General features: G+C 43.8%; 1 protein-coding gene across 19 annotated transcripts in view; it reads right to left on the reverse strand.

Moving 5' to 3' along the window:
- The window catches only part of ATXN1 (ataxin 1), a 415,717-nt gene that overhangs the window by 137,835 nt on the left and 264,834 nt on the right, over positions 1 to 13,048 (reverse strand). For 2 of the 19 annotated variants that reach the window (XR_008298751.1, XR_008298750.1), the window contains one exon: positions 2,621 to 8,042. The exons of the other annotated variants lie outside the window; for them this stretch is intronic. The gene's annotated coding sequence lies outside the window, so the exon portion shown is untranslated. Of the gene's footprint in view, positions 1 to 2,620; positions 8,043 to 13,048 lie in introns of those variants that run through there. 19 annotated transcript variants of the gene reach the window in all.

Genomic DNA, 13,048 nt, shown 5'->3' on the forward strand with positions numbered 1-13,048 from the left:
TAATCAGGTCAGCAAGATGAAGTTAAAATGACTTTTGTAGTCTGTAGGTAAAACCAAACAGGCATCAAAGCAACATTTTAAAAATATGCTTTTAAATCACAGCAGAGAGTGAAACTTACGAATTAAAGCAAAGAAACCAAGGAATTTATTTTTTTAACTTTTTTTTAATGTTAGGTTGTTTTTTTTTTGTTTTTGTTTTTGTTTTTTTTTTTTTTTTTTTTTGAGAGCGAGAGACAGAGTGCCAGCAGGGGAGGGGCAGAGAGACAGGGGAACACAGAATCCGAAGCAGGCTCCAGGCTCTGAGCTGTCAGCACAGAGCCCGATGTGGGGCTGGAATTCACAGAACCGCGAGATCATGACCTGAGCCAAAGTCAGATGTTTAACCGACTGAGCCACCCAGGTGCCCCAAAACCAAGGAATTTCTTAAACTTACCCCCAGTTCAGATTCAGAACTGGACCTAAATGCTGTGATCTATGTTATGCAAACTACCATCTTGTACATTGTTGACTCTTGCCCTTGTCTTGGCTATTACAAGACATAAGCAGCCTGGATACATCAAGAAGTAGATTTCAGGAGGACTCAGAAGTGAACATCACTGCTGTGTATGGCAAAAATACGTACGACAGTCAGCAGGGGAAGAGAGGACGTGCGAGATGGGTCCTAAGTTGGTGAAAAACAGATCTCAGGCCAAGAAAACATGTGGCGGGTACTGGGCTGGGAAGACTGCATTAACTGGGCATGTACTGTGTGGAGAAGGCCCTGGGAGGCAGATGGGTTTACCAAGGAAGAAGAACCTGCCTTCAAGCAGCACAAAGACCAACTTGTCATAGATATATAGATACAGATATAGATATAGATGATGTATGTATATCATACCTATCTATCTATCTATCTATCTATCTATCTATCTATCTATCTAATAACAGCAACAATAGAGCTATTAAAAAACTTCACTATTAGGAAACAAACAATCCAATTAAAAAATAAGCAAATGATCTGAACAGATACCTCACTAAAGAAGACCCATGGATGGGAAATAAACATATGAAAAGATGCTCCCCACATCACAGGGCATCAGAAAGTCTAAAATTAAAACAACAACGAGACACCACTACATGCCTATTAGAAGGGCCAAAATCCAGACTGACAATGTCAAATGCTGGCGGACATGTGGAGTAACAGGAACTCTCACGCGTTGGTGGTGGGAATGCAAAGTGGTATAATTTGGCAGATTCGTACAAAATGAAACATAATTTTACTATACGGTTCAGCAATCACACTACTTGGTCTTTATTCAAAGGAGTTGAAATGTATGTCCACACAAAAATCTGCTCTTGAGTGTTTATAGAAGCTTCATCCATAACTGCCAAAGCTTGGAAGAAACCAAGATGTCCTTCGGTAGATGAATGGATAAATAAATCATGGTACATCCATGCAATGGAATATTATTCAGTAATAAAATGAAACAAGCTACTAAGCTACGAAAAGACACGGGGGAATCTTAAATGCATATTACTAAGTGAAAGAAGCCAATCTGAAAAGGCCACATACTGTAGAAGTCCAACTACATGACATTCTGGAAAAGGCAAAACTAAGGTAACAGTACAAAGATCAGGGCTTTGGGGGTTGGGAGGCAGGAATGAAGAGATGGAACACAGGGGATCTTCAGGGCAGGGAAACTATTCTGCATGATATCTTAGTGCTGGATATGCATCATCACACCTCTGTCAAAACCCATGGAACATACCCCAGAAAAGACTGAACCATACTGTAAACTAGGGACTTCAGTTAAAAATAATATATCAATATTGGTTCATACAAATGCATCATTCTACTGCAAGGTGTTAATAACAAGGGACACTCTGTGGGGGAAGGAGGCAGGGAATGTGGGAAATCTCTGTGCTTTCCAATCAATTTTTGTACAAACCCCAAATGGCTCTGAAGAAATAGAGTCTGTGAATTAAAACATTTAAAAAACGAAACAAGACAAACAAAACAAAACTCTGCACTCAGCTACTTGAAGTTTTTCCCACAGAGGTCCTTCCAGATATTGCCCAGAGCCAAGTGAAATTAACCAGATAAGACGCCATCAAGACACCATCAAGATGACTCCGAGCCATGGTTTGAAGGACCAGAAGTGACTGGTCTATGTGTCAAGAACTAGGAAGACATGGAGTCAGGTGGGGGTGTCTGCATGGGTGGGGAGATGTCCTCAGAAGAGTAGTTGAGTAGCACAGAGCTCTGTGCTGGACTGAGAGAGAAAGGTCATACATTAAATAAATAAGGTCACAAGGAAAATTATTGGAGGTAAAGGCTGGAGGTGCTGAACTGCAATTTGGAGTTTAAAATGGAATCTGAAAGGTGAACAGGGTGACTCCAGACAACTGGGAAGGGCCATAATGGAATCAGTACAGTATTCAAGGAAGGGTCTCTGCTAGGTCCAGGCTACCTGGCAACACGAGAGACAGGGAGCCCCCGCCACACGTGAGGCCACCATCACCAGTCCAGTGGAAGGGAAACAGAAGATACTGAAGATCTAAGGGAAAGTGTAATTTCTAGGAAAAGACATGGTGAGCTGCGATAAAAAAATCAAGATGGAAAAGTAGTAATTTCTCAAAGGTCCCGACTGTGAGGAAGTCAAGAAGAGTGTAACACTCTGTCAAGTAAGGTTCCTACATCTCTTCTCGCCGAGATTTCCCATCCGACTGCCAGAGGAGAGGAGCAAGATGTCTGCGATAAAGACGAGCATGAAAAAGAGAAAAACAGGGAGGAGAGAGGGGACGTACAATTGGCTAAGTCGGGAGGACGTGCCCTTTTCTATCCATGTTGTAAAAATATTTTCCCATGCCATAAAAATATTTTCAAGATCTGTATTTAGGGGTGTCTGGTGACTCGTTTGGCTAAGCTTCTGACTCTTGATTTTGGCTCAGGTTATGACCTCATGGTTCGTGAGTTTGAGCCCCACATTGGACTCTGCTCTGACAGCACAGAGGCTGCTTGAGATTCTCTCTCTCCCTCTCTCTCTCTGTCCTTCCCCTGCTTGAGCTCTCTTTCTCAAAATAAATAAGTTTTTTAAAAAAGATCTGTATTCATTAACAAGGGAAGATGTTCATGACATATTATGAAGTCAGAAAAAGTTGCCAAAAATATATCAATGATCCTGTGAAGTATAATTCCAGTTTCTAAAGTTACATGTAGAGTAAAACCGTGGATTGCGAGTAACTTGTTCTGCGAGTGTTTTGCAAGACGAGCAACCACGTCTAATAAATGTTAACTTGATAAACGAGCAATGTCTTGTAATATGAGTCGTACGTGATGCCGAACATTCCATGATCACAACTGAGCCAATGGTTCTTGAAATTCGCTTTGATATATGAGTGCTTTGGATTACAAGTGTGTTTTCAGAATGACTTATGCTCACAAACCAAGGTTTTACTGTATTTATTTGTGTGTATACAGAAAATAGTCTGTCAGAAAACAACCCCAAATGCTAACGGTGGTGAACGTCTATGGGTGACAACACCACGGCGGACTTTTTATGCTCCTGCTCTGTATTTTCCTAACTCCTCTTCGAGTGATTGCAAAGATTACTTGGGAAAGACTAATGTTTTCAGTGAAAAGAGTTAACACTCTTTCCATCCCATCATTCAAGTTCCCAATAATGTTCTCCTTGTTAAGAGTCGAGTAGTCACCGCCTCACATAAAAGCTAATGCTTGCTTTAGATCGGCGGTACTGCCTCTCATGACATAAATTACGTCAACAGCCACATCTTGATGCATAAGGGAAAAAAAGGAATAGAATTCCAAGGACGTACAGTCACAAAACGTAATGGCATGAGCAGCGAGCCCAGCAGCAAAGGAAAATGCCTTGGGGAGAGTTGAGACAGAGCCCCCCACACTCCTAGCATTTGTTTCCCTGACTCTGGAGGAGGTGTCTTGATTAGTCTATTTAAAAAGTTGTTATTGTAAAAAAAAATCCTAGCTAAAATTAACAGTAAAGTGCACAAGATACGCAGAAACACCCCATGATGCAAATTATTTATGAAGATACTGTAGCAGCATGACCAGGAATTGGCATGACTCACAGTTACTCTACAACAGAGACGTGCTCCCCATCAACAAACCAGAGGGATGTGCGTTCCAGTCACCAACGTCGGATTTTCAGGTTTGTTCTGAGATATCCATCAAACTGCTGCTTGAAATCCTGAGCGGGGAGTGGAAGTCCTCGGGGTGGGGAGGGGGTGTACGGAAGAGGTGTCCCAGCGGCACTGTTTTTAAAGACAGATTAGATCTACCATTTTCCGTAAGCAGTTTCATCTTGAAATCTGTTACAGGAAGTACCTTTAATCGAAAGCCATCTGTTTCGAATACTCCCTTTCTATGGGCATAGATTCACAATAGCTATTTAACGGTAGTTCACTTTTTAGGCATATTGCTAGTATCTTTCCTGCAGCTTTCAATTCTGTTGTGATCAAATAGGAGTATGAGAAAGCCAGAAGACTGAGAACAGTTGGCTTTGACCTTTCTCACCTGCACTAACAACCCTGTCCCAAAGTTTAATAGGAGAAGAAGGTGAACTATTGCCCTAAAGGAAGACTACAGATTGTCTGAAGATCCCATGTATTCGTGTCTTTCCTGTTCCCTCTGAAACACGGATATGCTCTTGGTAAGATACTCGATTTCCGGTTCAACCTAGTGACCACCAAATAGTTTCACTCTGTTTACCTACCAAATGGGGAGTTGTAGCAATGGCAATCATCACAGAATAACGGTGGCAATGACAATATAAATGAGGACAATAATTTGTCTTAATAGCCTTGATAGTAACATCCTTGAGAACTAATAAACTCTGAGGCTAGAACTTAAAGTAATAATTTAGGTTAGGACTAATAAATTAGTTTATAAGGCAATAACCGTTACCTTATAAGGGGGGAAGTACCATCTAATGGTTATCAGAATAACTTCTGTTTGCAAGGGAGTCGCCGAGGGATTAATGAACTGTCACTGAAACGAGGAAGCCAGTGTATGTTACCCCTGGGCCATGAGTTGCTAGTATACGTGGATGTACACAGTTACAAATCAACCCGGAGGAGCATATTAACTGAAGCAGTCAAACCTTCGTGCCCTTTCTGAGGGGACTGAGGTTAGCAACATGCTAAGTGGATGTATGCGTTTATAAGATGTATGTGCCTGATGTCGGAAATATTGCAATTCAGAGCACCCAGATGCTCAGTGCTACTTAAGAATGCGTACCAAACGGTCCTTCAGCGGCAAGGGGGAAGCATAGTCCATTAGAAGTCACTTCTAGAAGGTAGAGGGGACATAGATGGCCATCTTGTTGTCTTACTTTTGAACAGAAGAACAGAAACTTACTTAGACTGATGCTTCTTCTGAGCAGAAGCACAAAAAACTAGGTAGGTTGGTGATAGAAAACTACATGAGAGGTGGATCCTTGCTTGTAGACGAAGGCTTTGCACCTACAAGTGCAGGAAGGTTGATCTGAAGGTTTCTAAAATCTGCCAAACCTGTGCAGTGGATAAAGTTGCTCTTTGGCTACCCAAAACTTCTAGAAAGGCAGCATTTTTAAGGTTCAATCACAGACACGGAGTGAGCAGTCAAAAAAATATCTGATGAATGAATGAATGAATGAATGAATGAATGAATGGTTTATTTAGAGCTGTCTGTGTGTGACATTTTACCGAAGCCTGAAAAACCAACATCAAACAACGGACAAGGGTCCTGTCCTTAAGAAACTTCTATTCTACAGAAGAGGCAAACTGTAAATAAGCAATTTTAATATGGCTGTGACACTTGTAGAAATAAGGCAAGGCTATAAATAAGGAGCAAACCATGGGGGCGGGGTGGGCAGAGGAAATTCCTAAGATAGGATCTGACTAAACTAATTCACACCAAGGTGAGAATATCTTACCAGTGGCCTCTGCCACTGGATCATTAGGATTTTGATAGAAAACAACAGGAAGTTTTAGTCAATACTTGAAGACCAGGACCGGTGGCATTTTAGGTATTCGGTAAGAGACTGGCCAAGAAGATACTTCACGTGAGGTCAGCAGGTGGAAGTTCTACCTCGTTCTATCATAAGAAAGGGTTCAAAGAGGGTAGGTATGTGTCTCCTTCGAGCAGTTGCATTTAGCAAGCACATAAAAGGAAGCCGATGGAGGTCTTGAGCAGATATTTGCACACACATGTTCACAGCAGCAAAGGGAGGAAGCAGCCCAAGTGTTCACTGATGGACCAAATGTGGTCTGTCTATCCATACAGTGGAATACTACTCAACCTTAAAAAGAAAGGACATTCTGGGGAGCCTGGGTGGCTCAGTCGGTTAAGCATCTGACTCTTGATTTTGGCTCAGGTCATGATCTCACGATTCACGAGATCAAGCACAGAGCCTGCTTGGGACTCTCTCTTTCCCTCTTTCTGCCCCTCCCCGCTTGCTTGCTCTCTCTCTCTCTCTCTCTCTCTCTCTCTCAAAAATAAATAAATAAATGAAATTACTATTAAGTTATTATTTTATCTGAAGAGTGATAGTATAGAAGTCAGAATGGGTAGTATACGTATTGATCAGGTGGGTAGCTGCCTGCTTCATAATAGGTTGGACACAAATGATACCCAGAAGATTTCCTCCAGGATTGGCTGAAATTCCTGCATTAAACAAATTCAACCCTTAGGTCCCCAAGCCCTTACAAAATGCAAATATCATGGCCAAAGTCCCTATCAGCTTCATGTGTGATTTCTCCACAGGTCAACCCAGGTACATGAACTGATTTCAGGCACTTGAGGGGAGGGGCCAGATTAGGTCTGAAAAGGAGAAGAGGAAGATATAACACTGACTGCAGACTCTAGAACCACTGAGATCAGATTGTGCCCACTTGGAAATTTTCCCCACACCATAGATGACCTTTTGCCATGGGTTTTCATACAATTTGTGGCTCCTTATTCGGACACTCACCCTTCCATCTGAAAGATCCCCAGCAATAAAAACAAACAAACGAACGAACGAACAAAAGGTATGACTTAACACCTAGAGTTTTATCAGAAGATCAATACAACTTCCGCCCAATATTTTCGACCATGGTGACCTATTTTATCCCAGAAACTGATCTGAGTTTTCAGTTTCATCAACTGAAATATGGTAGTCAAATTTAAGATCAAGTTGGGATAAGTAAATACACAGGTCTCCAGAGCTTTGCATTTCTGAGTTCACTGCAGCGAGTAGGCGAAGCTTGAAGACTCCAGGTCTGTGAATGATGTACCGATGAGACAGACAGACCGGATCGGAGGGCCTTTTATGTCAAATGAAAACTGCAGCTCACGGCGACCCTTGTGGCCGGATTACAGAGTGAGACTAGACAGCTAGTTGAGCACAGGCTGCCATGTTCTCTGGAGTCATCCCAAGCCTCCCGGCTGCCGGGCTTGAGATTACAATGACTGCCTCTGTGCATTAACCCAAGAAGCAATCCAGGGTATCTTTGAAAAAAGTCCCAATCAGCCCGACTTCACTGTATTATTAACATTTCTAAATAATAAACAACAGGACGTGGTTCTGATCAAAGTGCTGACCTTCCTTGTGCACTACTCTGGTCTCCCGTGGATCAGCGTGACCGCATCACTTAAAGTACCATAGAAAGCGCAGGTGGGTAAGGAAAGAAGCTGACAGAACGTAGTGGAATAATACACAGGTGGCAGAAGGTACACACACCTGCATCATCACCCCGCTTTCAAAAACAAGATTCTATTTGCTTCCTCTATACTCTATATACTCCAGGACGGACTGAATACATATTTATAAAGGGAAACACATTATTTGGATTAACAGTCCATGCGAAACCTCATATACGGTCACGGCTCTGTACAGAAGAAGCACAGGAGTTGGATGTTCCTTCGGTCACCCATACTGTTCTGCTCTCTCTTTCACGGGTTCTCTTCTAGTCTCTGTGCTGGAAGCCGGACCAGACGGAGCACAATGCACCAAATCTTTCTTTTCGTATCAAACGCAATGAGTCAGTGTGTATGCGATGATCTGCTATTAAAGCAAATAGGCAGGATTAGGGATTCCAAAACATGCCATGTTTTCATTTCTATGTCACGTGAGTATGCCGCTGGCCAAATCTGGGCACTTTAAATTACAAGGTCTCCCACTGCAAGTTTCTTTATCAGTCCTCCATGTAATTGTTTGACTAAGACTCTGATACAAACACCTAACATGCTTGCTGTTTCTCAGCAGGAAAAAAAAAAATGCCTTCGGCCTTTGACCCAACACTGGGGTTCCTCAAACCCTTTCCTGTCCCTGAAAACACATCCCATTGAGGTAGCAGTGCCTGCCAGTAACAGCTGGCACGTACAGGCGCTAAACCGCACGGCCGTGCAGAGCAGTACCCCCTGACCGAAGTCGATGCTGACATAACGCTCCCCTATCAGTGAGCACGAAATGAAGAGCTCATATGGCCAAGGGTCCTCACCGGAAGGTGATTTATAAAAGGCTGTTGGGACGCTTTAAATGGGGAAGACATGGGACTCAGATCACCAAGTGCTCCACCTGCCCTCACCGGATTACATTCTGGGTTTTTAGTTTGCCTTCCTGTCTTCCTCTATCCCCTCGTTTTCCAAGTATTCTCAGTTATATGGTTAAGGATGGTGTCCATCACGCAAGGACAGAAGAAATCAGGGACCATCTGCGGCAGCCTGCACGGCCCTGCCTACACTCTTTTGTATTATTGTTTTTTCTTTTTTTACTGAAAAGTTTGAAAGAAAACATGGCAAATTACTATCTCCTTCATGCACATTTCGGTGCCCCTCTCCCCACTTTTTATCTATAAAAGATAATTACTTTCAGCATTTGAGTTACAGTCCGAGGCCTGAAACATCCCGTCGTCCCCACCCCACCCTGATATCGGGCACCTTCAGTGACAACAAACTGGCCCCCAAACGTATCGGTGAAAAACCACAAGTTCTCACTCTCGGTGACTCGAATTAGTGAAATGAAACAGTCGTTTCTATTTTAGTAGTTATAAAGAGTTACACTTCATAGTACAGTTAAAAGGTCATTTCTAGAAATTAATGGGTAAGACCTGGTCCCGTCAGAGGGCAGAGAAGGATTTTTTTTACAGTGCCCGAGGGCCCTTGGAACACACTGTCTGTGTTGGGGTCGCTGCGAGACCTGCTGGAAAGAAGAGTCTTCAACGGGGATGACGTCGTAAAATCGCCCGCCAGGAGACGGCACTTTCAGAGACTGTCTTTCAATAAACCCACTGGCAGACACTTGGGAATCCCAGTCCACAGGGGTCTGGCGGGAGCGAGCCAATGAGTGGCTGAGGTGATAAATGCTGCCAGCAAGATCTAACTCCCTCAAGGTGTTCTGAGTTCTGCAGACTTCATACGTCTAGGGCTCATGACCTGCACCTCTGTCTTCCTGGACCTACCTCGGAGGACCGCCACCCTTTGTCTGGTCATACTGTTTAGAAAGCGTATGTCAACTTGGAACCAGCTCTCAGCTGTAGCACTTCTGCCTTCCCCGAGCTACCCCTGGGACATCTTTTTGGAAACACCCCTCAATTGTCCGGGCGAAGAAATGCTTTCAGGCTTTTGCCATCCAACCACGTTTTTGTCGATCTTATTGACTGGGCCAACATCCTGATTAAAATCCTTCGACGACTCTTCTCCGGTCTTCCAGACAGACTCCCAGCATCTCGGCAGAGCTTCCTGAGAAGGCACTTCACGGTCTGGCCTCCTAGCCTGACGCTTCTGGCCGGCTCTGCTTTAGCCACTCTGGATTAGTTGTGGTTCCAATGCACCAGCTTCTCTCCTTACCCCTGAGCTCATCGCACATTGTCCACCATGCAACAAAGCTGCTGTCTCCCTCCTCCCTTGAATCTGGACTCATTAGGCGGCTGGCTTTGGCCAAAGGGAGATGAGCAAGGCTCTTGCCAGCAGAGGCTGCAAGGCACTTGTGTGCTGGGGTCTGTCCTCTCTTGCTGTCCTTGGGACCCCTGAGATCGCGCTATGAAGAAGCTCAGACCGGCGCGCTGGCGAATGAGAGGCCACGTGGAGCAGGCACAAGCCATCCCAGATGAAGCTTGCCTCTCCTTCAGCAGCTAGACGTGGGGATGAGGTCATCACGGTTCAACCCGTCCGAGCCCAGTGGGCTGGACTAGAAGAGCCCAGTTGACATGCAACATCACAAGAAATATGTTTGTTGTAGGAAGCCACTAAATGTTGGGGTTGTTTGTTACACAGTATGTACATACCAATATACTCTCTTTGTTTCCTGCCTAACACCCGCCCATTCTTCAAGTCTGAGGATGAAGGCCTCTCTGACTCTGGAAGTTGCCAGACTGGTCTGCATCCATAGCATCCTGTGGGTACCACTGATGGAGCACTTGCAACAGTATAAAGTGGTTGCCTATTTTCTCATCTCTCCTAGTACCTGAAAGCTCCTTCAGCCATCGCGGATGTCCTCCTTAGAACACACACTCAGCAAACATTTGCTGAAAGAAGAGACAGGGACGTGTATATCTATCTTCTGGATTTTTCTATCTTGCACTCAAAAGAACTGCACTAGGTCATTTTTACCTACCGGCACCTAGACATGGTAACTACACAAAAATATATAATAATGTTTTTCTTTTTTAGAGTTTCACTCATCTCAATAGCCTTTGGGAATCTCCCTACTCTTTTTATAGACGAGACTATCATATCTTCCAAACCTACTGGGCCTTTCAGTTTGACTAATATGAAAAAAATCACCTAAAATTCCAAGGGCCCTCAGCAGATATGCACATGGATAAATCTGACCAGTGTTATCACCTACACCCTCGTAACTAATCTACCATGGATGTCAAAGTAGCAGAAGGTTTTAACAGTACATAACTGATTTCACTATCAATGCAACGACATCGACGGTTAATGACAATTGATATTGCAGAAGGACCATTTCTACGACAAAGAGACCAGCAAATAGTAGTTCTTTACCTGTTCATTTCAGCAACACATCATGATAAATTCTCTTCTGTGAAGTTTGTCATCCTACAGCTGGCACAGTTACTAGGGAGCAATCACTGGGCCAAAACAACATGTTATCTCATTTAATTCTCTCAGCAATCTTGCAAGGTGGGTCTGACCAACCCTATTTTAAAGGAAAGGGGAACAGGACTCGGGGAAGTTGGGCAATTTCCCAAGGACACACAGCTAATGAGTGGCAGGTCTGGGATTTGAACCCAAATAGGATTCCAAATGTCTCTTATTTGGAATAATACCTTTAAGTCTAATACCGTTGAGTGGGAGTGATAACTATCTTCCTTTGGAAGACAAGGAAATACAGGCACAGAGAGCGCTTGCTCATGGTCACAGAGGGGCGGGAATGGGAGGAGACCCCAGATGTCCATTCTTAGCCTGATGCTCCCGCTCCTGGACTGAACCCAAGGCATCTCTAGCCCTTCCTTAGTTATTACCATTTACAGTCATGCCTACCTCTGTGACTGACAACAACAAACTCAAGAGAGCCTACTGTGAATCTAGGTAGGCTGTGAAAACAAACATATGAAGCAGGAGGTTCATGAGGCCTAAATGAGTATCATCTGCCATACCCAGTTTCTTAAAAAATAAGCAATCATCAAACCTTGGGGTGCCTGGGTGGCTCAGTCAGCTGAGCATCTGACTTTGGCTCAGGTCATGATCTCACGGTTTGTTGAGTGTGAACCCCAGGTCGGGCTCTGACAGCGCAAAGCCTGCTTGGGATTCTCTGTCTCCCTTTCTTTCTGCTGCTCCTCTGCTCTCTCTCTCTCTCTCTCTCTCTCTCTCTCTCTCTCTCTCTCTCCCCACCCTCCCAGGGTCCCTGGGTGGCTCAGTCAGTTGAGTGTCTGACTCTTGATTTCAGCTCAGGTCATGATCCTAGGGGTATGGGATCGAGCCCTATGTCAGGTTCCATGCTCAGCATGGAGTTTAAAGATTCTCTCTCTCTCTTCTTCTGCCCCTCTCCCCTGCTCTCTCTCTCTCTAAAATAAAGAGAATTAAAAAAAAGATTCTCTCTCTTCCTCTGTCCTGCTTCCCCACTCACGTTCTCTCTCAAATAAAGAAAAAAACAAAAATAAAAATAAATTAAAAAAAAAACCCACTTCAACAACTTAAATGATGACCTTTTGGGCACACCACCCACTATCAAATAGAACTGAATTATTTTATTTGTTAAGAAACATGTTGGGGACATAGGATGCTCTGAGAGTATAAACAGCTACCTACATGCTTCTTTTTTGTCCCCAAATCATTTCTCTTAATTCCAGTCCTGGATCTTCAACATCTATCCTTATTCCAGGTAGGGAAGAGGGTATCAGCATCTGCCGAGTGTATAAAAGCTACGCTGAAAATGTTCAGTGACCCCGTAACTGGCTTCCCCGGCATGGAGACGCAGTACCATACGGTTACATCTTAGACAAGTATGGTCATTCAGTGGAGGAGATGATCAGAGGTTTCTGACAGTGCGGAAATTCTCTCGGTAATGAAAGGAAAAGTACTAATGACACTTCATATCATTTGTAAGTTTCAAACGTCCCAGGGACATCCCGTTTATCAGATTCCCTCGCTTTCCATCTCTCAGTAAGGTTTCCAAGTAGACCTGCCCTTAGCTCTTTCTTCGTGAAAAATGTCCTAACATCTCCGTGCTAACACAGACAGAAGCAACCCTAGGAGAAAATGTCATCCAGAGTCATTGGCTGGGAGCCTCCACAATGAAGTGCCTATAGAATAAACTCCCCAAGGCATCCAATGTCAATTGGTGGCCCAACTTTAGACTTCATCTAGACAAGGCCAACTAGGTGAGAGACTTTAAGATATAATACTCAGGATTTCTACGTTCTTCTGGATCCAAATCAGAAAAGGGGAAAAAAAATTATTGGGCGCCAATTCATTTTGACATAAAGGGAGGAAGAGAGTAATTAAGAAGAAGAGGACAAGGTTAGTAGTGTTCCTTTTCAATGCTGGGTATGTGGATCAATTACAGGAGCACAGCAAGGAAGCTCTGGTTACACCCGGCTGCTT

Source organism: Acinonyx jubatus, chromosome B2, assembly GCF_027475565.1.
Source record: "Acinonyx jubatus isolate Ajub_Pintada_27869175 chromosome B2, VMU_Ajub_asm_v1.0, whole genome shotgun sequence".
NCBI lineage: Eukaryota > Metazoa > Chordata > Mammalia > Carnivora > Felidae > Acinonyx > Acinonyx jubatus.